Source organism: Dermacentor albipictus, chromosome 1, assembly GCF_038994185.2.
Source record: "Dermacentor albipictus isolate Rhodes 1998 colony chromosome 1, USDA_Dalb.pri_finalv2, whole genome shotgun sequence".
In the NCBI taxonomy this organism is placed as follows: domain Eukaryota; kingdom Metazoa; phylum Arthropoda; class Arachnida; order Ixodida; family Ixodidae; genus Dermacentor; species Dermacentor albipictus.
The window spans coordinates 512,712,522-512,739,732 of NC_091821.1; the positions used below are offsets into that span (position 1 = coordinate 512,712,522).

The 27,211-nt window shown below is 46.3% G+C and overlaps 1 protein-coding gene and 1 pseudogene across 7 annotated transcripts in view; both read left to right on the top strand.

The window, feature by feature from the left end:
- faf (ubiquitin carboxyl-terminal hydrolase-like faf) overlaps nt 1-27,211 on the top strand; it is a 758,782-nt gene that overhangs the window by 372,394 nt on the left and 359,177 nt on the right. The gene's annotated exons all lie outside the window — the stretch shown is intronic.
- LOC135904035 (uncharacterized) lies at nt 18,442-20,942 on the top strand (annotated as a pseudogene).

Below are 27,211 nucleotides of genomic sequence, written 5' to 3' on the forward strand. Positions count from 1 at the left end.
CGCGGTGGGTGGAGCAACCCGAGAAAAATGCAGACGCTCTGGCTAGCTCTGACAGCCCGCGGGTAGCCAGAAGTGGAAAATCAAAGAAGCCCACTGGTGACAATTAACAAAAATATTGATGACTTTGAAAATAGGGAGCGATGCAACAATTTGGTATTTTATGTTTTTATGGATGCAGTTTTGTGTACCTCAGAGCTTGAACTTACTGATGTCAGCATTGAACGTGTGCATCGAATAGGGCCATACCATGACGGCAAACCACGTCCAATAACTGTTATATTTTTTTCTTTTAAGGCTTGTCAATCTGTGCTGGTGAAGAGCACACAAGTTAAAGGGAACAGATTATAGCATATCGGAAGATTTTTTGCGTTTTGTTCGGGACACGAAAAAGAAATTGTGGGACTTTGCAAGGGAGCATGAGCAGCAATGAAAGTAGGTCACATTAAAGTTCGATACGCTGCACTTAGACGCAAACGGTATCAAGTAGATAGCGCCACAGGGTGCGTGGTCCAACAATGACCACTTTGTACGCCTAGAGTTGCGCAGCCGCTTGCCATTATAGTTATCAACTGTCAGAGCATAAAGAACAAAATCGACTATTTTTTTATGGTGGTTCGATCGATACGACCCTCAATTATTTTGGGCACAGAGTCGTGGCTTGATTCTGCAATTGCTAATTTTGAAGTTTTTCCTCCTGGGTATCAATGCTTTCGTCGCAACTGAAGTGCAAGAGGAGGAGGGTTGTTTATACTTGTAAGTTCTGATTTACCTAGTATATATTGGATTGTTCTGCTACTGATATTGAATGTGTTTTTTGTAGAATTCGGCTGCAGAATGGGAAAGGTGTCGTAGTTGGTTCATATTATAGGCCTCTGTGATGCAAGGTTCGTGTACTCAAAGGTTCTGACGGTTCTCTTAGGCGGTGCCTCTGAGAACCTAATTGAGGACAAAGCCGTTGGTTTCGAAAACACACACAAACTTTTAATGGAACTAAAAAGAGGCTAAAATAAATAGAAGAAAATAGAAATCATAAAAGAAACACTCAAATAGACATCGTGGCAGTAAGAAACACACTTGGGGCTAGTATGAAGTTGACTTGTGCGCGAGTCCGGGCTTGCCACGACGGCAGGGACGCACAGCAGTCTCGACGTGGAGGCACGGCAGCAAGTTCACAAAAGGAGTTGCGCCGGTCTCACCAAAGGTCGAGGTGTGGGATGGTTGACCGGGCGACCGGACTGCCCTTGCTCTGGCTTGGAAATAGAGGCAGGCGGCTTGGCGGCACGAGCAGACGGCAGCGGCGGCGTTCTGGCTAAGCAGCTGGGCGTAAAGCTCGGGCCTGCAGCCTGACTGCTCTCGTCCTGCCCACAGGCACAGAAGCTTGAACGCCGGCCTTGGGCAGCAGGCGGCACGACAGACGGGGCGGCATTCTTGCCGGGCAGCTGGGCGTAAAGCTCGGGCCTGCAGCCCGACTGCTCTCGTCCTGCCCACAGGCACAGAAGCTTGAACGCCGGCCTCGGGCAGCAGGCGGCACGACAGACGGGGCGGCGTTCTGGCCGGGCAGCTGAGCGTAGAACTCGGGCCTGCAGCCCGACTGCTCTCGTCCTGCCCACGGGCACAGAAGCTTAAACGCCGGCCTCGGGCAGCAGGCGGCACGACAGATGGGGCGGCGTTCTGGCCGGGCAGCTGAGCGTAGAACTCGGGCCCGTAGCCCGACTGCTCTCGCCCTGCCCATGGGCACAAAAGCTCGAATGCCGGCCTCAAGCAACTGGAGGCACGCTCGGGTAGACTGGCGACGTGCAGAAATGGGTTGGCAGGAGGCCCCGGTCGGGTGAAGTCTTGGTGGCTCAGGTCCGGAACCCGACGGCCCGTCTTCAACTCCTGGTCCGGTGGCCGACCTTCTCCTGGCGTCGCTTCCTGGAACTCTCCCGGCGTCTCCTCCCTTCTGCCATCGCGCCTAGCCTTTTCTTTCACTCTGGCCGATTAGTCATTTTCTGATTGGCTGCCTGATGCCCCGTGGTCTTTCCTAATTGGTTGGCTTTTCTTCCTTTACTTCCTTTCCTTGCGCCGCGCGTTCACGTGCCGGGCGCCCTTTGGCATCGTCGTTTTCCTCCTTCCAGCACGGAATTTGCCTCGGCGCGCGCACTCCTTGTCGTTTGCTCCTGTCCGTCCCGACCACCGCACCATGTCGCTCACCACACATCACAGCCTCCTAGCACATCGTCCGAACAGTTCTTCAAATTGTCTGAGTGTCTTGAAACATATAAAGCGGATCATATTTTGATAGGGGATGACTTTAACCTTCCACATATAATTGGTCAAGCAGTGAACCAAGCTATACTGCCAGAGGCCGACTATATGCAATTTTTTTTTTTTTTTTTAATATTCTGGACGAGTAAACATTTAAACATTACGTCCGTGAGGCATCTCGAAATGACGGTACAGGTCATGTTCTTGACATACTTCTTTGTAATATGCCTAAAATTGTATCGAATGTCCATGTTTTACCCGGTGTTGTGACCACAATATAGTTGTGGTGATGTAAATGTTGAGACTATATCTGTTCCCAAAAAAGCTGCCAGAAGGGTGTACGCGAATAGTAGAGCAAATTATGATGCAATTAATTTGGCATTTGAAACCTATTTTCCCACTTTTGATACACTGGCAGCCGGACTGAATACAGTGAAACCTCGTTAAACCGTAGTCGGCCGGAGCTCGGAAAAAGTACGTACTAAACGGTAGTACTGTTTAAGCGAAATAGCATGAGATCGCCCACTTACCTGTCGATAACGGAACTCAGAGAGAGTGCGATGAAAGGGGAAAAAACATGCAGTATTTATTCACTTCGCGGGACGTAAGTGTTATTTTCGTTTGATGTCGCGGCGGCCTAGCACGACGACAGCGGCCTCAAACTTACTGAAGCTGCGTGCCAGCTTCTCAGCCAGCCCCCCTCTTCTCGGCAAACACTCGCACGGCACGACAGATTCCTCGTTGGCGTTACGTATTCTCCGTGCACGCGCGCAGTAGTGCTGCATAAGTCCCGTGGCGCCTTTTTCATTGCCGGGTGCCGGAGTTCGGAAAACTTTTCGTTTGGAATAGTTACGTTATCGCGCCCCTGTTCTTGCGACGATCGCATTCACGAGGCTGACGTAACGCGCAGCTTCTGCCACTGTCGGGCCTGAATAGCCCGTGCTGTCGATTTCCGTGTCGTCCTCATCACTGTCGCTAGTTGACACTTCGGTAACAACAGCGGCAACGATGGTGAAAAGTCGATCCTCGTAGCCGACATATCTCTTCGCGGTCGCAGCAGCGCTGCCGAGCAACTTCGCATTCCAAATGCCACACACTGTAGTCAACAGCAGATCCATGTCGCAGGCCAGCGCCGACTTCTTCATGTCACGTTCGGTAGCACGGACGATGTCTAATTTTTCTTCTATGCTGAGCACCCGGCGTCTTTTTTATCCTAGCTTTGACATGACGCGAGTCCTCGCTTGCACGACGCCACAACGCTCTCTGGCATGGCGTCCATGCGGCGTCGAAATGATGTTGATGTTGATGCGGCTTCACATGCAAACGCACAGGGCGCTTGGAGGCCGTTGTACCGATCTCTGAGGCTTGTTGTTCTGCCGGGCCGCCCGATGGAGACGACGCACCGCCATGTTTGCGCGACGAAAAGTGGAAACGCTACGTTTTAACCGATGCGTACGCAATAAGCTGGTACGGTTAATGCGGATACAAAATACATTATGTTCAATGGCCGCTGAGTCGGGGAATTGACTTTACTACTTTTAAACCGAAACTACTGTTTAAGCGGGTACGGTTTAACGAGGTTTTACTGTACTGAACAGTTATGGAATGTGTTTAAAGAAAAACTATTTGACCTGTGTGAAACTTCCGTTCTCATTCGAATTTCGTCAACTAAACGCACTAGAGATAAACCATTGTTTAACACTCGGCTGCATACGCTACTGTGATGTATAAGACGAATGTATAGGAAATGTAAAAAAAATTATTTGGAAAACAAATGTGAGCTAAAAGAATGAAGCTTAATTTTCAAAGTCTAACTAAAGTAGGTAAGACTTCCCACTTCTTTAGTCTTGGTAAGAAGCTCGTGGAGGACTCGAAGCAGTTTTGGAAATAAATTCGTCCCAATGATAAAAAAAATACATCTGTTCCTCCTCTAAAATATTCTAACACAATCATTGACGATGATGCGTCTCAGACAGCCATCTTTAGCAATTATTTTTCGTCCTTGTTTAGTCAAACTGGGGCAGAAGTGATGCCCAAGGTCACATTTAGTGTGCCCGGTATTCGAAAATCATTAAAAAATGGCAAACCAGCTAAAGAGTGTGGCCCAGATGATATTCCAGCAGTGATAATAAGGAACTGTTCGGCAACGTTGTCTTTAGACTTTTACTGTTTATTTCAGAAGTGATTAGTTGAGAAAGCAGTACCTCATGATTGGAAGTTAGCTTGTGTTACACCTGTTCATAAGAATGGGCCACGAAATGACGTTGAGAACTACAGGCCGGTGTCTGTAACTAGTATAACATGTAAAATATTTGAACATGTCCTTTATAGTTGTATAATGACGCATTTGGTTAAACATAATCTTTTGCATTCTAAATTATAAATTATGGGGTTTTACGTGCCAAAACCACTTTCTGATTATGAGGCATGCCGTAGTGGAGGACTCCAGAAATTTTGACCACCTGGGGTTCTTTAATGTGCACCTAAATTAAGTACATAGGTGTTTTTCCATTTAGCCCCCACCGAAACGCGGCCGCCGTGGCCGGGATTCGATCCCACGACCTCATGCTCAGCAGCCCAGCACCATTGCCAATGAGCAACCACGGCGGGTTTCTGCATTCTAGTCAACACGGATTTCGGCAAGGTCTTTCGTTTTCAACGCAGCTTGTTGAGTTCACGCATGATTTGGCTCTAGCAATAGATAAGCGTAAAGTAGTTGACTGTATTTTCTTGGACTTCAAAAAAGGATTCGATGTTGTTCCTCATGACCTTCTCATTAGTAAATTACGGGGCTATAAACTGAATGAATCTGTTATTGCATGCATAGCCGAGTTTCTCTCTCTAAGACAGCAGTCGGTAGTTCTCAATGGTTGTTCCTCCAGATATGTTCCCGTGACCTCAGGAGTTCCCCAGGGCTCAGTTCTGGGCCCTCTTTTGTTTCTGTTGTATATAATTGATATTACTATTGGCCTCAAATCTTCATTCAGAATGTTCGCGGGTGACTGTCTAGTTTACAGGACTATAGAGAATGAACGTTATTCAGAATAGCTGCAGCATGGTTTGAATGTAATAGCATCCTGGTGTGCCCATTCCGAAATGTCGTTGAATCTTAAAAAAGTGTGTTCACGTCACCTTTACAAGGAAACGTTCATACAAGTTGAATACATATGCCGTTAATAATGCTACTTTAAGCACGACCAGGGAATATAAATATCTAGGAGTTTATTTAACGAGTGATTTGAGGTGGACTAGGCATGTTCACTGCATCAAAGTTAAGGCTGCACGTGTGTTAGGTTTTTAAGACGAAATTTCAGCGAACTTTCATTTAACTTAAAAGAACAACTGTATTTCACTCATGTGCCCTCATTGTTACAGTATGCATGCGTTTGCAGGGATCCATGTACCATAGAGCTGGCCGACACACTTGAAGAAATACAGGATAGGGCAGTGCGATTCGTTCTAGGTAATTGGGATCGTCATCTTAGTATGAGAGAAAGCAAAAGTAAACTTAAATGGGAAGACTTGAAATATTGTAGACGAAACCTCAGGTTGAAATTTTTTCATAATATCTACCATTCTAAAACTGGAATCGATAAGGAGAAGTACATCCAACAGCCGTCCTACATATCCCAAAAATGGGACCACAGTCTCAAAGTAAAGGAATTATCCTTTAAAGGTGACGCCTCGCGCTGTTCATTTTTTGTTAAATGTATAAGAGAGTGGAATAATCCTCCGCCTATGATTGTATCCATTGCGTCGAATGGTGATTTTTACCACGCTTTGTGTAATTAGTTTCTTTATTGGCCTCAAATATGATGCTAATTTCTATGTGTCTCCCTGCTGTAATGCCTGCAAAGGCGAAGCAGGTATAAAATAAATAAATAAAAATAAAATAAAAGAGGCTCATCGTTACTGTTTCAAGATCGCATTAGCATAAATACGCTTCTAGTAAACCAGCTTTAGATGGAAGCACGAATTATATCAATTAATAAACGTCGGCAAGTTAGGCAGCATCATATTTTTGAACCTATTACCCGCACCGTGATTAGAAAAACATAACTGTAAAAGGCGAGATGTAGGTTATTGCGAATGTCACCTTCAGGGCATGCACTGCTGTAAAGCCACATTTAAGGTGAAATTCATGTGACCATGAAGATATACCTCAAGGTGACATTTGTATATAACTCATGCCGATTATTTTCATTGCTCTGGGGGGAAGGGGGGGGGGGGTATTATTTGGATTATTTGGCAATCCCCGTCGAGCCGGAATAATCCATCGGCTACTCTGCAGCATCTTAGGTTAGTGTGCATACTTAAGTTCTTTTTCTCTGGTGCCCCAACTGCACCATTGCTTTATAATTCATGACTGCCCTATGTTCTACACACTACAAATGTTCAAGAATTTTGCCGCAGCAACTTACTAGGCATGCTGCCAAAATGGGCTTTCTTTGATGGTGCAAATTTTTCACACAATACGAGCAGAGAAAAGTGCCAAGAAGGTGTTACCGTATTCACACAAAGAATAAGGAAAGTGCACGTAGCGTCACCACTTGTGAAATTAACACACAGATTTTCGTCACGTCAGAACAATCATATGTGTGTCCGTTGCTTTCATCTACATTTGCAGTTATTCTTTCTTGCGTGCATTTGCTTGTATTCCTGGGAATTGTATTGCGAGCATGGTGGTAACAGAGCCGTTGATTGCTTCCACATACGAAATGAACAAACCAAGTCTGTCTGATCGAAGACGGCACCACTGTAGATTAAATGAGGCATAGCATTGCTGACTTCCTAGCGTATAGGTCTGAATCGTTCCCGAGAAACTAAAGAGCCAGTTCCGCCCCCCCCCGCCCCCCCATTTCTCCCTTCTCATTAGCTCTATTATAACTGCTGTCCAAAGCTGTAGAAAGGCCGAAGACATCTAGGAACTGTCAAGGTCATCTGCTTTGCGCGAGGCTCAGAACCATATTGTTCTGGTGGCCTGTCTCGCCACTCTTAGTGTTTACCTGGGAGTGCAAGTTTCAGTGTATATACAAACGGCGGCAAGAGGCAGGCAGACACGACAACAAGTGGACAATACACGACTCGGTCTTTTTCGGTAAGCACCAGTGTTTTTAGGTTGGTTCAGTTGGCAAAGAGCGCGGCCTTCCAGTGGTGCAGAGCGGGTCGGCGCCATCGCCGACCAAGTGGGGGCGCTGTGGTAGCATTGGGATCGGTCTCTACGCATCGTCTGCTACTTTCTGAAAGGTCCCGGCAAGCGACCACCGCATTCATTGATAGTCGCCCTCTTATACGAGAAGCACAAACGCAGCTTCGCTCTCATGTTACTTAGCTTTAGTGAAAAGCCCCTTTTAGTTGTATCTGAACATTACAACAAAAAAGAAACAGCACGTAAGACAGGGCAGAAAAAAATGGCAAACGATGGGCAGTGCGCTCGCTTTCATTCCGCTTCCTGTTGTAACCGATGTTTATTTTTCGCCAGTATACTGATGCCCAGGATCCTGTAATACTCAACCTTATTCCAATCTTACCTGAACATGTCTTACACGGGTAAAAAACTCCGGGAAAGCCTACAAAGTCAACAACCAGCAAGGAAGCAAGAAAAAATGCCATGTAATTTTTGTTTGTTAAAGGGAATGCAGCAGGTAAATTATCTGCAGGGACATATTTATAATCAGAAAACTGTTTACAGTGAAGGAGCTGTGCAGGAAACCTTCACATTAGCTTGACTTTCTTTCTGGCAGATGCAACCTTTTCTAAAGAGCTGAGGCTCTTGCAGGCATCTTTTGAGGCAAAATGCATTCGTAGTGCAATGGATGAATGAAAAAGCTCTGCAGTAGTAGTGTCCTTGTGAATGGGACAACTGACACTTGTCACATCACAGTCCCCAAGTGCTTCGAGAAGGGCCCAAAAAGTGTCAGAGCAGAGCCGGTTCTTTTGCAACTCGTCTGAAACCTTGTTTTCAATGCCTCGAAACATATTGTCACGCGCTAAGGCAAGAATAAGCAGCAGGATCAGCAGCCAGACACGAAAATGTCAGACACAAGGAGGACGGTTCACCAGCCGGCGCAAGATCCTTGACTTCGTCGTCTTCAATCACCGTTTTTGCTGGGCACGCAGCGCTGGCTCAAAACACCAGGTGGCATTATTCCCCTTCCCAACGGAGCATCGACTCGATGCTCAAACACAAAACGTACATGGAAACTACACAAATTAGGTAAGACAAAAAAAAAAATGCGGGGGGGGGGGGGGGGGGACGCGCTAGCACACATACGGAAATGCACACGGAAAAATGTGCTCTGCGGTTGGGAACAAAAAAAAAAAAACGCTTCACAGTTCTTTGGAGGAAGACGCGACGACAGCAAAAAAAAAAAAGGTTGTTTCACTAGTACACTTCACCATGTAAAATACGGCTTGAGGCGGACCACATGTACAGTCTCTGCGCGTGGTAAACAGCGCTTGGACGATGGCAGGTCTCCATCTGGGATCACTTCATAGTTCACGGCGCTTACACGCCTTAGTACTGTGTATGGTCCGAAGTACTTGCTGAGGAGTTTCTCGCTGAGGCCTCGCCGTCTAATGGGTGTCCAAACCCAAACTTGGTCACCAGGCTCATAGGTCACTTGTCTATGGTGGAAATTGTACCTTATTGCATCGGTACACTGCTGCTGTCTTATGTGCACGCGGGCCAGTTGACGCGCTTCCTCGGCGCGCTGAATGTACTCCTCGACGTCGGGAGCTAACTGGTCGAGCTGGTCGGTATCTTCATATGGCATCATGGCGTCTAGCATAGTTTGGACATCTCGACCATATACGAGGCGGAATGGTGGGAAGCGTGTAGTTTCCTGCGTGGCAGTGTTGTACGCAAACGTTACGTACGGTAGGATTTCGTCCCACGTCTTGTGCTGCACATCCACGTACATAGCGAGCATGTCGGCCAGTGTTTTGTTGAGTCTTTCTGTCAAGCCGTTAGTCTGAGGGTGGTATGCAGTGGCCTTTCGATGACTCGTGTAGCTCAGCTTGAAGATGTCATCCAGAAGCTTCGCCGTAAATGCCGTCCCTCGGTCAGTGATGATGAATGACGGTGCGCCGTGCCGAAGCACAATGTGATGCATAAAAAACTGGGCAACTTCAGATGCTGTCCCGCGTGGTAGTGCCTTCGTCTCAGCGTAACGTGTCAAGTAGTCAGTTGCGACAATGATCCACTTATTGCCGGAGGAAGACAAGGGAAATGGTCCAAGAAGGTCCATTCCAACTTGATCAAACGGCGTACGCGGAGGGTCGATGGGTTGTAGAAGGCCTGCAGGCTTGCAGGGTGGTGACTTGCAGCGCTGGCATTCACGGCATCCTTTCACGTAGCGTTTGACGCAAGCAGTCAGTCTAGGCCAGTAGTACAGTTGCCGTACCCTGTCCAGAGTCCTTGAGTAGCCCAAGTGGCCAGATGTCGGCTCGTCGTGGCAGGCTAATAGGATGTCGTCGCGAAGGGCTTGAGGTACTACTAGCAGATGTGGTTTGTCGCCGGCACCTGTGTTTCTTTTGTATAAGATGCCCCCTCGTAGGCAAAATGACGACAACCGTCGCGAAAGTGGGCGAGGAATGGACGCGATGCCGCCTTCTAAGTGATCGCTAAACAGCGATCGGGCACTGAGTTAAGACCCGTCATCGATCACTTAGAAGGCGGCATCGCGTCCATTCCTCGCCCACTTTCGCGACGGTTGTCGTCATTTTGCCTACGAGGGGCATCTTATACGGGTCTTAACTCAGTGTCCGATCGCTGTTTAGCGAGCAGATCCGGCCCGCTGAGGGCTCCCAGAAAGGCGCTGTCGTCTTCCTCGTCAGGATTCGGAGATTTAATAGGTGCCCGTGATAACGTGTCAGCATCTTCATGTTTCCTGCCTGACTTGTACACGATGGTGATGTTGAATTCCTGGAGTCGCAGACTCCAACGTGCCAATCGGCCAGAAGGGTCTCGAAGGTTGGTCAACCAGCACAAAGCGTGATGGTCGGTCACAACTTTAAATGGCCGCCCGTAGAGATACGGCCTAAACTTTGTGGTAGCCCAAATAACCGCGAGGCACTCCTTCTCTGTGGTGGAATAATTGGACTCTGCGCGTGACAGAGTGCGGCTCGCGTAGGCTATGACTCGTTCAGTGCCGTCTTGTCGTTGCACCAGGATAGCTCCGAGACCGATATTGCTGGCGTCAGTGCGTACTTCTGTGTCGGCATCCTCATCAAAATGACCGAGCACGGGAGGAGAAGACAAGCGACGTTGTAGCTCCGCAAAGGCGGTCTGTTGTGCATCAGTCCAGAGGAATGGCGTGTCGTCACGCGTAAGGCGAAATAGCGGATCTGCAATCATCGAAAAATTTTCAATGAAGCGGCGATAATATGCACACAAGCCCAAAAATCGTCTCACACTTTTCTTATCGGTTGGAGCGGGAAAAGCTGCTACGGCAGCAGTCTTCTCAGGATCAGGCCGAACACCTGCCGCGCTTACGACGTGACCAAGGAACTTCAGTTCCTCGTAACCGAAATGGCATTTCTCTGGCTTGAGTGTAAGGTCAGCCGATCGAATGGCTTCGAGTACATTCCGAAGGCGTCGAAGGTGCTCGTCAAAAGTTTCCGAAAAGACAACCTTCATTCACAACGACATCATCGAGATAGACGAGGCAGCTTTTCTATTTGAGGTCAGCGAGAACGGTATCCATCATTCGCTGAAATGTGGCTGGAGCAGAACAGAGCACGAAAGGGAGTACTCTAAATTCGTAAAGGCCGTCCGGAGTTACGAAAGCAGTTTTCTCGCGGTCACGCTCATCGACTTCAATTTGCCAGTAGCCGCTTTTCAGATCGATAGAGGAGAAATACTTCGCGTGCCTCAGCCTGTCCAGAGAATCGTCGACACGAGGCAACGGGTACACGTCTTTCTTTGTGACGTTGTTTAGCTTCCGGTAGTCTACACAAAATCGAAGCGTGCCATCTTTCTTTTTAACAAGAACGACTGGCGATGACCAGGGACTGCATGAAGGCTGGATTACGCCGTCTTGAAGCATTTCCTTCACCTGCGTTTGAATAGCATGTCGTTCCGTCGGGGAAACACGATAAGGCTGTTGCCGTATGGGGGGCACGTCGTCATAGGTGATGATACGGTGTTTCGTAATCGATGTTTGACGTACCTTCGACGACCGTGCAAAGCAAGAGTGGAACTCAAGCAACAGCTTGCGCAGGGGTTGTCTGTTCTCTTCAGGAAGCGTTGGACTAATGTCGACGTTGCGTAGAGGTGCGTCAGCAGTGCCGATTGCCTCGGAAACAAAACACTCAGTGACATCGGCGATCGGGTTGGCGTAGGCGATGACAGTACCGGGGAAAAGGTGCCGGTGTTCGTAGCTGAAGTTGGTGACAAGAACCTCACAGTGGCCATCGTGGAGATCGACAAGGCTTCTTGCTACGCAAACACCATGATAAAGCAGGAGAGACCGATTGCTTTCTACGACTGCTTCACCGTGTATGAGCTTGTCACATGCCACTTGAACCACGACACTTGCATGGGTGGTAACGTGACAGCGTCATTGATGACACGAAGAGGTGCTCGAGGATGGATGGTGTTGGTCGTCGCTGTGGCGCTTTTTGTCGAGAAAGTGACGAGGCGTTGTCGAATGTTGATTATAGCGCCGTGCTCCCTGAGAAAGTCCATGCCGATGATTAGGTCTCGAGAACACTGAGGGAGAACGCTCAAACTGGCAACAAACGTAGAGCCGCGAATCTGTATTCGTGCCGTGCACATGCCGAGTGGTGTGACGATGTGCCCGCCAGCTGTACGAACTGGCGTTTTATTCCAAGGCGTGGTCACTTTCTTCAGAAGGGTGGCCAGTTTTTCGCTGATTATAGAATAATCCGCTCCAGTGTCCACTAAAGCACTCAATTCACGACCGTCAAGCAGTACAGGAATGTCCAAGGAAATTCTTTTTCTGTAATCAGCAGGTCCTCTCGTCGTCGATGTATCGTCGGTCCGCGTACACGTCAGTGGGGGTCCTTGAGCACATCCAGACTGAGCGGCCTCGCCCCCAAAGGTCGCTGTGGTTAGTTTTCCCGTCGTGGGCTGGGCGACCGACCCTGCACCACGCTTGCATACGTACGGCGAGTCGGAGAAAACCGCCGCGGCGAAGGGGAGCGTGACTGGTGTCGAGCTGATGGAGATCCGCGCTGCTGGGCAACGTATTCTTCGATTTCAGGAGGACGCTGGCCGAACCTAGGTCGCGGCGAGTTCGCTGAGAATCCGCGTAGTCCGAGCTCTCGATAGGAGCACTGTCGGTAGACATGCCCAGCTTCGCCACAGTGAAAGCAAAGAGGACGGCGATCAGGTGCCCGCCACACGTCTGATTTCCTCGGGGCCTGTCGGTGGTCCTGGTAATACGAGGCAGCTTGGACGGCCTCAAGCATGGCCGGGCGCGCGGCGCGAAGCGGGGAGGGAGGTGGGGCAGGTTGCCTCAAAGCTTGCGAATATGACATATGTGGGCTGTCATGTCTTAGCGGTTGAGCTTCTGTATTGAAGGGTGGTTCTTTTAGCGCATGCTGAACTTCGTCACGGAGAACGCTGGACAAGGAGCTGAGCGTCGGCTGTGAAGGTACCGACAGTTTCTGGAGTTCTTCGCGGATCACGGAACGAATGAGCTCTCGAAAGAAGTCCGTAGGTGAGGCAGTGTTCACTTGACGGTCGTATGATGGTGTCCGCTGGCGAAGAGTCTGCTCCATGGTGATGGCCTCGGAAAGAAACTCTGACACAGTCTTGGGAGGACTGCGCACGAGACCGCCGAACAGCTGCTCTTTCACTCCGCGCATCAGGTACCGCACCTTCTTTTCTTCCGACGTGCTGGGGTCGACTCGTCGAAAGACACGCGTCATGTCCTCGATGTACATTGCGACACTCTCGTTCGGCATTTGGATACGGGACTGGAGATCACGCTCAGCTCACTCTCGGCGATCAGGGCTCGCATATGTCTCAAGAATCCGCCTTTTGAATTCTGCCCATGAAGTTAAGGCATCTGCACGGTTCTCGTACCATACACGTGCGCCATCGTTAAGGCTGAAATAGACATTTTTCAGCTTGTCTGCGTCATCCCACTTGTTGAACGCGGCAACACGTTCATAGTGCAACAGCCAATCTTCAACGTCCTCATGTATGGCGCCGTGGAAGGGATTCGGCGTTCGCGGATTGAGTAGCATACAATGAATCGGCGTTGTGCCTTCCATACCGGTTGGGGTGGTCGGAGCTGCCATTTTCTCTGGGAGGAGTCCAAACTCAGGGGCTTGTCCACGGATCCTTCTGCTGGCGCGGTGTACAGGCGTAACCACCGGTACGGGGCTGGAGCTCCTGCTGCCCGGAGGGGTTTGGTGCATAGATTAGATTACCCAGCACCTCCACCAGTTTGTCACGCGCTAAGGCAAGAATAAGCAGCAGGATCAGCAGCCAGACACGAAAATGTCAGACACAAGGAGGACGGTTCACCAGCCAGCGCAAGATCCTTGACTTCGTCGTCTTCAATCACCGTTTTTGCTGGGCACGCAGCGCTGGCTCAAAACACCAGGTGGCAATATAGAAAAGCTCCCGTGATGGCAACTTGAGGCATCCAAGCTTATGTTCCCTCTCCAGAGTGAGAAATGCCTCTGGGCAATCTGCATTTTGGGACTGGATGCTACTGATACAGTCGGAGCATCTATTATGTTTGAGAAAAGACTGAACAAGGTAGCCGCACAAGTAGTAAATAACATAGTCCTGTGCTGCTGGTTTGGAGTATCCATGATCAGGTGTTGTCAGTGCTGCATTCTGCCTAGTAGAACATATCTCTGCCAACTTTGCTTCTACTTTCTCCTGGAGTCTTTCATGGGATGAAAGTTTGTCCTTTGTTCCCCTTTTCATGCTGTCGGCTACAGTGGCAAGCACAATGGTCTGCTCCTCATTCAACATTCCCTTTGACACAAGCACTGATTGGGGTATACAGGCTCAGAAGCCTACATATGTGTGCAAAGCTGATTAGAGTGGGGTGATCTTCATCACCTCCGTAGCTTCTTGTCGCACTAAAAAACCTCTGGGAAAAAAATGAAATGATAAGGTGCTTTCTTCATGAAACAAACTGCACAAACGTCAAGGTTATAAACAAGGAAACTGTACTGCTTACCTCTAGAGGATCTTGGTTGAGTTTGCCCATGAGCACATAGGGCGCTCCTTTAGAGAGAAGGTCTGCTACAAGGTCCCGTACTGACGCAAGTGTAATCCGAAGAGATTGCATAGTAACTTGCGACGCAAACATCACTGTCCCTTTGGCGATATAGTTTTCCTCGGTCTCATTTACAGCATCAAGGATCTCTTGAATCACCTTTAAAATGAACCACCGAGCAACTTCCTTTAACAACAATGCAACAGAAGGTATAAAATATTATATTTACCTCAATTTCTTTTGATAAACTTCATATTCCAAGCTTCACATTGAGGGCATCGAACAAGTTGTTCACCATGACGGTGAATTCAGTAGTTCTATGGCAGTCTTTCAGATCAGGCTCCTCTAACCGCTGGTAGACCTTTAGCCCAATGGCAGTGCTACGGCTGAAAAGCTGAGGACAACATATTGTAAAATTTTTCAGCTTTATTTTTTATAAACATTCATTGATGCACATAAACAAAAGAGTAGTTAAAGACGAAATACATATAGATATGGCATTTTTGTTTACCTGTACAGCCAGTCTCACATTCATCTTTCGTAGGTTGTCCGGGCTTACATGCTCTTTTGTCAACTTCGGTACCACCCGGAGCTGCTGTTTGCCATCTACTTCTTGGAGTTTTCGGTAGTGGTCAAAGTTTATCTTGTGTTCACCGATCTGTAATTTATAACATATTAGATGAAAAAATCTGCTCCATTGCACAAATCACTCTATAGTTGCTTAAGGATGAAAAGTAAGTAAAAGCATTCAAATCCACATACCATGCCACACTTGTGATGCAGAAGATGGTTCCTTATACACTTGATAATGTGTGGAACATCGCAAAGAAAGTACAGCTGCTGATCAGGCACACAAGGATGGTCAACTTTGTGTTTCGGTGCGTAAAGCTGGCCTTTGATACCAAAACATGACCACATGGCCTTGTTAGTGATGGCACCATCACTGATTACAGCGACGACTACTGCATTGTGCTTACATAGCTCCAAAATGGCTTCCAAAACAAGCCTTGCCAGCACTCTTCCAGGGGCTGCATGTCTTGTCGCGAAACTTGCAATCGGCTGCACCCAAGAGTGAAACAATGGCACAAACATGAGGACCGAAGCGTGGTCAGCTGTTGTTTCTTAGTCATGGCCATCTCAAAGCCGTCAACCTTCTAGGTACTCTTGTTAAATGCAACCACCTCTCGCACCTTCACCACGTCCAATATCAGGGCTCCATAGCATTGCACTCCTGTTCTGTTCTTCATAAAGGTCCCGACACTGGCAAGAGATACCTTGTTGAAGCCGAATTCACAAGGCATTCCTTTCATCATTTGTCTCAACCTTGTGACGGTTGGAAGTTGTATGAGCTTCATCTTTGTCGTTAGTCTATAAGCTCTTGGGCTTGAAATTCTTAACAGAAGGCAAGTCATAAGCCATTCCTGTTCATAACGGCGCCTCGTGGCGATTTCGCTTTTGCCGCTTTCAATACTGCCCGAAAGGCAAGTTGCTGCACTTGTGGAAGATTTTCCATTGCTTTGTCGACTTACCTAATGAAACTTACCTAATGAAACCTTACCGACTCGACTTACCTAATGAAACAAATGAAACCCAGCTCTCTTTTTGCTTTTTTGCGAAAGACAGTGGCCCTAATTGCCTTTTTCCTTAGGTTCTTAATTTTGCAATTTTGCATTGTGGCTTCAGTTTTGTGCTTTTTTGGGGGCGGCGCTTAACTCTATCCACAATTTTTTTTTTTTTTCTTGCATGGAGGGCACAAGCTTTTGATCTGACAGCACCATGCATTTGTCGTTTCGCCACACACCCTGCCTTTTCACAGCCATCATTGAAGATGAAATGCCTGGAAACAACTCACATTTGCACCCAGTAAAAAACTTGAGGGCATCTATGTAGCGAAAAAATGTTGCTACATTCTTCTAGCTTGCTAGTTGAGTCTGAATGTTTACATTTTTATCGTTGTCGACGATGTAGCTGTACGGCGGGACAAGCACACCTCTTGAACTAACTTCAACCGTCAAGTCTCGTCTGATTACTACGGAGTTTTCAATGTGTACAATGCCCCCGGACTCCTCCAGCTTGTAGAGTATAACCTGGTTGGTCGAAGCCTTGACATGCCCCGACTCAAACGCTTGACCGTCCAGCATAACAGCAAACCAGGGCGCAGCATCTAGCATTCACCGCCATCCACACAGTCAATTGCATCAATTTCGTCGTACAAACTCCCATCACTTTGGCAGGAAGCAACTTGGGCAGGAACCACTGTTTTCACTTTGGGTGGTTTTCTTGCTGACTTGGGCGTCTTTGGTTTTGACAAATGCTCTGGTATGTTTGGAAACATTCGAGGCACCGCGCACTCCCTCAGTGCCCACCTGCCTCGTGGTATTGTAACGGTTTGACCATTCACGACGTGCTCACAACAGCTTATGATGTCTGCAGGCTCAAAATGAATGTCACAAACGTATGTTTTTGACGTCACCTTAATGTTTTTCCGCGGGATCGCGTTTTCCCACGCCTTCAATACGTGAGGGTCCTTTGGGGGCTTCAAAAAATGTCGCGGCACGGGACTTGCCACTGCCGAAGCATAGCCCGAACGACAGCCTGTCGCGCTGCACGTCGGCACATTGAGAATCCGCACTGACACTTCACGGCACCCACTCAAACACGTAAAGACGCTCACTGCACAGAGTTAATACGTTTGCGGAACGCATTAAAGCAAGAAATACAGGCGTGATAAACGCGCGAGCACCAACAACGTGACAAAAACACGTGGCCGAGGCAAGCCTCGCTCTTCAGACTAGATCTCAACGGAACTGCAGCACCACCTCTCGTAACAGTGACAGAACGGAGCGCGTCTCGCAGCCGGTTTGCTAACTCGAAAATATAAAAACGTTGGTGAGCACTGAAAACCTTTTCCTTTTTCTTACTTTTTCTTTCACACAAGTTTTAAGTGCTGTTCAAATTCGCCAAAAATATATTGTGTACCTAGGCGCGTTGAAAACGACATGCGTACGTGAGATTCGGGAACCACGATGTTAGGACCACTGAGATTTTACTCTATATCGTGCAACCTAGGACGATCAACAAAACCTGCAGGAGGAGGGCGGGTAAATGAATGGATCTCTTGAGCATCTACGGCCCTCTGAGCTGTACTTTTCGGCGATAAGGTAGCCTCACCACCTACGGGATTATCCGATTGAGCTTATCCGACTGGATGCTCAGTTGCCATAGTTAAAAGTTTGGATCCTTCTTTTCTTTTTTTTTATCTGACACTGGTGAGCTGGAATTTCACCTCCTCCAGTGCACTACGTCTGCAGGCTTGGAGGGACACCTGACACTGGCAACAGATGCGTAGAGCGAGTGGGGCTATACTAATCCAGGTACAACCAAATTAGAAATGCCCACTAAGCTTCAACAAAGACACTTCGTCACCAGAATAGGAATTGGCCTCCCTGGTGCAGTATTCAGCCACAACCTCCCTGATGATATCTACAAGGGGAGACGCGGGTCGAAAAATCGCGGTTTTCAAAAAAAAAAATCACTTTTTTGTTTTAAGCTGCATTGTCATCTTTGATGTATAAACTTTTATTTCTGTAAATATCAAGCCGAAATTCGCACGAGAAGTCAGCAAAAAATGCGCCTAAGTGAGCGGCGGTGACTCTATAGTCCACCGAAAGTTTAGAAAATCCGCGCCGTTTGCATCGTTCGCACGCAATCGAGCTTCACCGGCGGCCATTTGCAATCATTGGGGCGTGGAGCGTCAACCCGTTCCTCCAAAGTTCAATGGCTGTCAGTCTCGTATGTTCACGGAGAATAAAAGAAAAACGAGAAAGAAGACGAGACTGTCGCGCATTTTGAATTGCGTGCCATGCAGCGCGGCCCCGCCATTGGACGGCGGTGCTCCTTTTGTGCAGCAAAGCCGAACCACCGCCACAGCGCGTTCTCGCTAGCCGCACAGTTTCCCGTGTCCTCTCCGAGTTTTCTTGAGATGACAAGCCCGAAAAAGTGCAGTTCCGACGTCCGCAAGTATGGAACTCGGCACAAGTACCGAGGGAAACGGCATAAGACTGTTAAAAAAACGACAGCCGGAAGCGACGCCCGCAACGCTCCGACGTCGGTTAGGCCTACCGCCGACACCGGTCACCGCGACAGTGGTGAAATCGACGCTGCTGTGGATTTCGTGAGTGCATCGCAGAAAAAGATGGAATTCTTCAAAAGCGAATCAAGGTCGGTCGGCGCCCCTGCTGCTAGCACGGTGTTGTGCGAGATCGGCGCATTGACGGCACTGGTGACAGGTTCGGTATGCCCGACTTGCTGTGAACGGAAACTCGCCGTCCGAGAAGCAGCTGAGAAGCGCAAAGGACTTTCGTCGCACCTGGGGCTACGCTGCGAAAATACCGACTGCCCTGAATCTGTGCTTTCATTCACGCACACGTCGAAGCGGATCGTCTCGGCCGGCGCGTGCGGTGACCCCGGGGTGAACACTCGCTACGACAGCGGGAGCTCGCGCGACGGCTTTGCCGTAAACGTGAAGGCTGTTTTGGCAGCGCGTGCTATAGGAGTTGGATATGACCAGCTTTCGCGATTTTGTGCGATCATCGGCCTTCCAAAACCGCTGCATCACAAGACATTCCATGCTATTTCTAAGAAGCTCCATGGTGCTGCAATGGAAGCTGTTAGCCAAAACTTGAAACTGGCGCGAAAAGTCACGAAAGACGCCGTTGGCGGCGGCGATGTGCCAGTCATGTTTGACGGCACTTGGCAAAAAAGGGGCCATAAAAGCCACAACGGAGTGGGCACAGCTGTTTCCCTGGACACAGGTCTTTGCTTGGACTTTGAAGTCCTTTCAAATTACTGTCTTGCTTGCAGTATCCACAAGGACATGGATACTGTCCTTGTGGATAATGGGTGATGATGATGAGGTATGGCAAGCCTTTCATCGTCCTGTATGTGAAAAAAACACCGAATGTTCATCCCATGCAATGGAACCTGAAGCAGCAGTGCGCATATGGCAGAGGACTTTGTCATACGAGACCCCACTGCGCTTCACAAGCTTCTTGAGTGATGGGGACAGCAAAGCCTTTACTGCCGTCTGTGGGGCTGAGGTGTACGGTGACACTGTCATCGAAAAAGAAGAGTGCACCAACCACGTTGCAAAACGCCTAGGCACTGCTCTGCGAAAAATGACAACGCCACTGCCACGAGGTGAAAAGCTAACGGTCGCAGCCATCCAGAAACTGCAGACATACTACCAAATAGCCATAACAAATAACAAGGGCAGTGTGCGCAGCATGTACACTGCTATATGGGCCTCATATTTTCATTGTTGCTCCAGTGATGGGGCCAGCAGCCACAAATTTTGCCCGGCTGAACCAGATTCCTGGTGCAAACATAGGCGTGCTGAAGCACTGGGGGAGCCTACACCACGCCACACCCCCTTGTTGACAAAAGCTCAGGGCTTGGCAATTATGCCTATATATAAGCGCCTTACTGATGAGAAGCTCCTGGCTCGGTGCCTTCATGGCAAGACGCAAAACGCAGCAGAGTCACTCAACAGCAAGATATGGCTGCTGTGTCCAAAAACAAAATTTGCTTCCCGGACATCTGTGGAGACAGCCACGGCTATTGCCGTGCTGTGGTACAATAAAGGCCATGCGGGCTTTGAAGAAGTCCTACAAGAGATTGGAGTACTTCCCCCAGAAGAGTTGGTCACACATAGCGACCATTCTGATGACATGCGCGTAAAGAAAATGAACTTGAAGCGAACCGCAGAAGCAAGGGCGCACCGTCGTAGCGCAGTGAAAAGGGCTCGCACCGAGGAGACCAACCGTAGGAGCCGGGAAGGGCCAAGCTACAGTGCAGGAGCATTCTAGAAACTTTTGTGTGCTTTCTGTGAAGCTGCTCTTGAGTGTGACAAAGATTAATGCAAAAACAACTGGATTTTGAAGAATAGAAGGTTTTGAAACTTTCAAACCTGTTTTTCTCATTTTCAATTTTTTTGATATTTTCGTGTCTTCCGGGAAGCCTTTTGTACACTTAGAATTGGTGTATACTAATGAAATTTGGCACACATACTCTTGAAGGTATGTAGAATACCGATATCTACTTGAAATTTCAATATCAGTCGTCAGTAATTACAATAGTACGAAGTTATGTCTCAGGGAACTAAAAGAAACAATGGTCGAAGTGTCAAAATTTTTTTCTCCCACTTCCTATAACTGAACACGCTTTTTGACTAGATATCGGTACTCTGTGATCTAGGAAGAGCTAAATAAGCTATAGCACGATACCTTTTGTGAAAGTTTAGTTCATAAAAAAGTGCCCGTAAAGACCCCTATAATTTGCACTTCAGTATAATATAACTCGAGAACTATAGCAGCTACACAAAAACTAATTGCATATTTGAAATCTGCATAAAAAACTCTTCAGTTGGCTGAATTTTGAAGTCTCTGGTACAAATAATAAAAAAAAAAGTTGTTTCGAGGAGCCTCTCCCTTAACCCATGGCCCTCAGTTTCCAGCAGCTGCGGAGCACCTGACCAAGGCGGCGGTCAGACCTGTAACGCAGCAGAGGATGCTAAGAATCTCTGGGTCCGGACAGGCCGCCAATGAAAATTGACCCTCGCAACCTTTAACAGTCGAACTCTGTCGAGTGAGGCTAGCTTAGCAGGACTCTTTGTGGAATTATCAGGCATTGTTTGTGATATCATAGGCCTTAGTGAGATTAGAATAACAGGTGAAGCTTATACAGTGCTGACTAACGGCCATGACCTCTGCTATAGAGGTCTCCCAGACGAGAAGCAATATGGTGTAGGATTCATAATCTATAAGGACATAACAAGCAACATTGACAAATTCTACAGCATTAATGATAGGGTAGCAGTAGTCATAATCAAACTTAATAAGAGGTACAGATTAAAGTTAATACAAGCCTATGCTCTAACATCCTGTCACGATGATGATGAAGTAGACCAATTTTATGAAGATGTTGAATTAGCGATGAGAAAAGTGGGAACTCAGTATACTGTAGTAATGGGTGACTTCAATGCAAAAGTGGGGAAAAAGCACGTTGATGAACAAGCAATTGGCAACTACGGCATCAATTCTAGGAATACTAGAGGTGAAATGCTGGTAGAATTTACAGAAAGGAATAAGCTGTAAATAACGAACACCTTTTTTAGGAAGCTTAACCAGCGAAAGTGGACCTGGAAAAAAGCCCTAATTGTGAAGAAAAGAAATGAAATTGATTTCATACTTTCTGCCGATCCCAGCATAGTGCAGGATGTAGAAACGATAGGCAGGGTAAAGTGCAGTGATCATACGTTACTGAGGGCTAGGATTCACCTCAATTTGAAGAGAGAAAGAGCTAAATTGGTCAAGAAGAAACAGGTCAACCTAGAGGCAGTAAGGTAAAAGCACTCAAATTCAGGCTAGTACTTGGAAAGAAATATGCTGCCTTACAACAGAGAGATGAAGATGGCATAGAGGTAATGAATGAAACCGTAACTAGGCTGGTTCAGAGGCAACAATTGAAGTTGGAAGCAAAGCACCAAGGCAACCAGTAGGCAAGCTCTCCCAAGTAACCAAGACCTAATAAAGAAACAACAAAATGTCCAACTCAAGAGATGAGATAGAATTCGCGGAACTGTCAAACTGATAAACAAGGAGAAAATAAGGGATATTCGAAATTATAATGTGAGAAAGACTGAGGAAGCCGTAAAAAATGGATACCGCATGAAATCAGTGAGCGGAAAACTTGGCATAGGACATACAAAGATGTATGTATTTAAAGATAAGCAGGGTAATAGCATCAGCAATCTAGAAGATATAGTAAAAGCAGCGGAGGAATTCTATGCTGACCTGTACAGCACTCTGAGGAGCAACGATACCTCCATTTGAAGCAGTAATGAACAGGTTGCAGAGACTCCTTCTCTAATTAGCTATGAGTTCAGAAGGGCCTTGCATCACATGAAATGGGGAAAAGGTGCTAGTGAAGATGGAATAACAGTCGATTTAATCAAAGGTGGAGGAGACTTAATGCTTGGAAAACTGGCGGCTTTCGATACGAAGTGTCTATTGACTGCAAGGGTCCCAGAAAACTGGAAAAATGCAAATATTATACTATATCACAAAAAGGGAGACGTTAAAGAATTGAAAAATTATAGGCCCATTAGCTTGCTCCCAGTATTATATAAAGTATTCACCAAGGTAATTTGCAATAGAATAAGGGCAACACTGGATTTTAGTCAACCAAGGGAACATGCTAGCTTCAGGAAGGGATGCTCTAGAATGGATCAAATCCATGTCATTAATCAGGTAATCAAGAAATCCACAGAGTACAGTCAGCCTCTCTTATTATGCCTTCATTTATAGCCATTTAAATTACTGTATCAGTTCTTGGACTCTTGCATATCGCTGTCATATAGCTCCCTTGCAGCACATCCAAAATAACGCTGTCCGTATCATCGCTTCTGCTCCTTATAATGCTCATGGTGCCCCCATCTTCACTGAGTTACGTATCCTCACAATAAATAAAATTATCTGGTACAACCACAGCATCATTATTTACCGCCTTCTTCAAAACCAACAATTACATTATGTCATTGTCAGGAATAGTCTTGCTAATCCTAACACTACCAGGTTCTCTTTACAAAATAACCTTTTACTTCCAAAATCGCGCAGCAACTATGGCAAACTAACTGTTGGTTTTGCTAGTGTGAAAATGTGGAATAATTTACCTACTCACGTAAAATCCTCACCTACATTATCGTCATACCAACGTTCACTGAGAGCTTATATTAATACCCTGTAAACTGCATCTATTCTTTAAAATATGTTTATGTTGCTTATTGATGTAATTTCTTTTATGTTGTGATGTGTTGCCATAGGTTTTATTACTTTAACACTGTAGAAATTGTGTAATCCATTCTTTGTTTATAACCGCAACTGACGCCTTTTTATTTATATATTATTATGTAACTAAGAACAAGAGGTCCCGCTGTAGTTTATAACTGTGGGACCTCTTTCTGTATAACTTCTACTGCATATATGTACCACTAATGAATGAAGCAATAAAACATGAAACTCTCTATATGGCTTTCATACAGTACGAAAAGGCATTTGATTCAGTAGAGATACCAGCAGTGATAGAGGCATTACGTAATCAAGCGGTACAGACTGCTTACATAAATACCTTGGAAAATATGTATAGAGATTCTACAGCTACCTTATTTCTGCACAAGAAAAGTAGGAAGGTACCTATCAAGAGAGGGGTCACACAACAAGACACAATCTCTCCAATGCTATTCACTGCGTGCTTGGAAGACATATTCAAGCTATTAAACGGGGAATTCTTAGGAGTAAGAATTGACAGCGAATATCTTGGCATCATTCCGTTTGCCGGTTACATTGTTCTATTCAACAACACTGCAGACGAATTACAACAAATTATTGAGGACCTTAACAGAGAGAGAGTAAGAGTGGGGTTGAAGATACCTTGGAAAATATGTACAGAGATTCTACAGCTACCTTAATTCTGCACAAGAAAAGTAGGAAGGTACCTATTAAGAGAGGGGTCACACAAGAGACACAATCTCTCCAATGCTATTCACTGCGTGCTTGGAAGACATATTCAAGCTATTAAACGGGGAATTCTTAGGAGTAAGAATTGACAGCGAATATCTCGGAAACATTCCGTTTGCCGATTACATTGTTCTATTCAACACTGCAGACGAATTACAACAAATGATTGAGGACCTTAACAGAGAGAGTGTAAGAGTGGGGTTGAAGATTGATATGCAGAAGACACAGATAATAATGAATCTTTGGAGACTTTTTCACACACAAAGACAGGACATCAAATGAAGAAGGGACACACAACATGCGCAAGTCTCCAAAGTCTCCAAAGCACCATGTACAACCAACTCACCCAAAACGTAACGCTTCTGAACTATGTAATGATGAATAGCCAGGCAAGGGAACAAGACTTCAGAATCGCCAATCAGCCTCTAGAGTTTGTGAAGGAGTATGTTTACCTAGGTCAATTAATCACAGGGAACCCTGATCATGAGAAGGAAATTCATAGACGAATAAAAATGGGTTGGATTGCATACGGCAGACATTGTCAGCTCCTGACTGGAAGCTTACCATTATCATTGGAAAGGAAGGTTTACAATCAGTGCATTTCACCAGTGCTGACATATGAGGAAGAGACTTAGAGACTGACAAAGAAGCTTGCGAACAAGTTAAGGACCGTGCAAAGAGTGATGGAACGAAGATTGCTAGGCATAACGTTAAGACACAGAAAAAGAGAGGTTTAGATCACAGAGCAAACTGGTATAAACGATGCTCTAATTGACATTAAGGGAAAAAAAATGGAGCTGGGCAGGTCATGTAGTATGCAGGTTAGATAACCATTAGACTATTAGGGTTACAGAATGGGTGGCAAGAGAAGGGAAGCGCAGTCGAGGACGTCAGAAGACTAAATGTGGTGATGAAATTAGGAAATTCGCGGGCACTAGTTGGAATCGGTTGGTGCAGGACAGGGGTAATTGGAGATCGAAGGGAGAAGCGTTCCACCTGCAGTGTACATAAACCGCCAGAGACTGGATTAGTCTGTCTGCCGACATCACGCACCACTCCAACGCTCATCACTTCAAGGCTGCTCTCAAATCACTGTTTTGGTAAACTAATCCCATCCCTCATGTAAAACCCCATCTCTTGGGCCTTTGAGGTATAATAAATAAATTAATAAAATAGGCTGACAATGATGATGATGACAATAACCAAACGAATACAGTATTCATTTAGCCAGATAGGAATATGAGGATCATACCAAGAGTGCATTTGCCATTATCCATGCCATTTTTAGCTTCTGCACAACCAAAAATAAAGTGCTGTGTTTGTTTTGTAATATCCAAGACAACAATCCAACTCTGGACTTGCGTCACTTCTGAAATAACCCGATACTGAAAGGGTTACTCTTACTCGGTACATTTTAATTCCTGAGATACAACCTTTTCAAACTTTCAAAAATTGCTGAGCTCATCTCAACAGAGCAGCTTCTCAATTTCACAAAACCGAGGTGGATTCCTTTCATCAAGCATATTTTCTTATGTCACATAAAAATTTGTTTTAAAACAAAAAACGGTTATCAGAATGCCAAATTCATTCTTATCTGAACATATGCATCTACATTACTTTATATATGATATTCAAAACAAAGTACAGTAGAGCCTCGTTGGTACGATCCCTTTTCATATGTTTTTCCAGCATCGACGTTCATGATCGAGAATGCACAACATGATCCAATGCAGTTATGCTTCTTCTTTACTGGTCAGTACACTCCCAGAAGGCACAATCTTTCGGAACCAACATTCAGTACATTGCCAAGCTGCAATCGTGTGAGGCCTTTCCAAGCCACGGGATCCCATCGTATAGATTCCATTAGAACAAGGATCAAGAGGGCCTGGCTGTGTCATGTGACTCACTCGGCTGCCACGCACGCTCATACCCTTCAGTGTATATTGGTGGCTCCAGCTGTAGCTATTTATTTATTTATTTATTTAGTTTATTTATCACTTTACCCACAGCGCCGCGAATGGCATTACAGCGGTGTGTGTGGTGGGGGGGGGGTATATAGTACAATGAGGGAGGAATACACAAGTGAATTGTCACGTGCATACAACATTGTGATATAACACACATGAAAACAAACACTGCTAGAATAAACCATAGGAATAGAAAGCAATAATTTTAATATAAAAATTATACATACGTCACATGGCTTAGTAATTACGTAGCAATTACAGGGCCTAAAATACATTATTTGTATTAGATAGAATTCACTTTCGCATTAATTACATTGTCCACATAAATGCACGACTGGAGCAACAAGAAAAAGTTAGCATTTCTGGTGGTGGTGGCAATTTCTCGTGGTAGTTGGTTCCAATCTGAAATTGTGCGGGGAAAAAAGGACATATTAAGTCTTACAGTTTTACACCTTATCTGTTTAATTTTGTTGACATGATCTCGTCATAAAGAAATATAATCAGGAGGAAGTAAGTACATTTCACACCGTATACCTTTTTGAGAATGCAAAATGTTATGTAGAAATTTCAGCCTTAGCATTTTCCTACGTTTAGCTGATGAAATCCAGCCAAGGTTCTCCTTAGCACGCGTAACACTGAAAAATATCGACATATCGAACTCCTAAATTTTGCACTCTTTCTATTCGCTGAATGTCATTGTTGAGCCAGGGATCCCACACGGTATAGGCGTATTCATGTGTAGACCTAATATATGATGTGTACGGTAGCTGTTTAATTCCTGAAGGAAACCGTTTGGTATATCGACGCAGGAAACCTAGTGTCCGGCAGGCTTTGACTGTACTTTTTTCAATGTGACAGTGCCATGATAGGTCGGGGTTAAAGATGATGCCAAGGTATCGGCACTCATGCATGGGAATCAGCCCAGTAATGTTTAGGAAGTATTTGCAGTCATGAGCGCATCGCTTGTTTCGTAAACGACATGTGCACTGTTTTTTGCAAATTGTTACGCATGCCCCAAGCGCTGCACCATTAATCTACGCTGTTCAATTTATGTTGCAAAATGGCACAATCCTGTTGATTAGTTCATAACGCGATAAATCACACAATCATATGCGAATAGGCCCACATGGGAATATAGGTTAGAATCTATACCAGTCATATAAATTAAAAATAGCAATGGACCCAAAACAGACCCCTGCGGTACTCCTGA